This window comes from Trachypithecus francoisi, unplaced genomic scaffold, assembly GCF_009764315.1.
Source record: "Trachypithecus francoisi isolate TF-2019V2 unplaced genomic scaffold, Tfra_2.0 Lachesis_group10, whole genome shotgun sequence".
Classification (NCBI taxonomy): domain Eukaryota; kingdom Metazoa; phylum Chordata; class Mammalia; order Primates; family Cercopithecidae; genus Trachypithecus; species Trachypithecus francoisi.
The window spans coordinates 15,231,713-15,233,093 of NW_022681455.1; positions in this window are offsets into that span (position 1 = coordinate 15,231,713).

Here is a 1,381-nt window from a genome sequence, read left to right on the forward strand (position 1 = left end):
CAGTCGTGTAACTCGCCATCTAAGCACATCCTGTCCTGGTCTGGGGAGGTCTCCCTGCTGAAGGTTGCATCTAGAAACTTCCAAAATCTGACATTCCTAGGTGAGTCATATATACACACATACACACACACACACACATATATATAATGTACACATACACACACATATTTTTAAAGCACAAGTAATTAATGTCAGGCATAATACACAGAGGTTTCAGTATATTCTTCTGTGTGGGGATTATGTATTCAGTGTCTTGCTAGTAACCACATATACCTCGATCCTGCCATTTTGTTTTTTTTATTTTCGTTTTGTGTTGAGACGGAGTCTCGCTCTCTTGCCCAGGCTGGAGTGCAGTGGCGCAGTCTAGGCTCACTGCAAGCTCCGCCTCCTGGATTCACGCCATTCTCCTGCCTCAGCCTCCCGAGTAGCTGGGACTACAGGCTCCTGCCACCACGCTCAGCTAATTTTTTTTTTTTTTTTTTTTTGTTTTTTAGTAGAGACAGGTTTCACCATGTTAGACAGGATGGTCTCGACTTCTGACCTCATGATCCACCCGCCTCGGCCTCCCAAAGAGCTGGCATTACATGCGTGAGCCACTGAGCCCGGATTTTTTTGTTTTGTTTTTTTGAGATGGAGTGTTGCTCTGCTGTCTGGGCCAGAGTGCAATGGCGTGATCTTGGCTCACTGCAACCTCCACCTCCTGGGTTCAAGTGATTCTCATGCCTCAGCTTCCTGAGTAGCTGGGATTACAGGCACCTGCCACCATGCCTGGCTAATTTTTGTATTTTTAGTAGAGACGGGGTTTCACCATGTTAGCCAGGATGGTCTCAAACTCCTAAACTCAAGCGATCTGCCCAACCCGACCTTCCAAAGTGCTGGGATTACAGTCGTGAGCCACTGTGCCCAGCAGATCCTGCCATTTTGGCCCAGGGTTTGTGTGTTTTCCATCAAACAGAGCCTGAGAGAAAGTCTTCCGTGCCTTACTGTCTGTAACATTGCCAGCCTGGAAGTTCTCATACAGTGATAATTACTAATGATAGTAAATAAGTTTATACAGAAAAACACAATGAAAACACTCTATGTCGTCAACATCTTGTCCCTGTGCCAGTGTCCTGCTCATCTGGGATGAAAAGCCCCAGCTGTAGATCATTCTCATACAATATTACAGTATTGCCAAAACTTTATTGTAGGTTTTGGCGTAAGGAGATGGACAGTTTTGACTGTAATAACAATTCTATCCTACCACTAATAAGAGAAGAACAAATTCCATTCTGGGGAATTTGCATCTTTCCAATGGAAGAAGCATGATGCAGTAGTCTCCAAATTAGGATTCCTAAACCCCAGACTGTGCAAGATGACCCATGGAGACCCACAAAGGGCA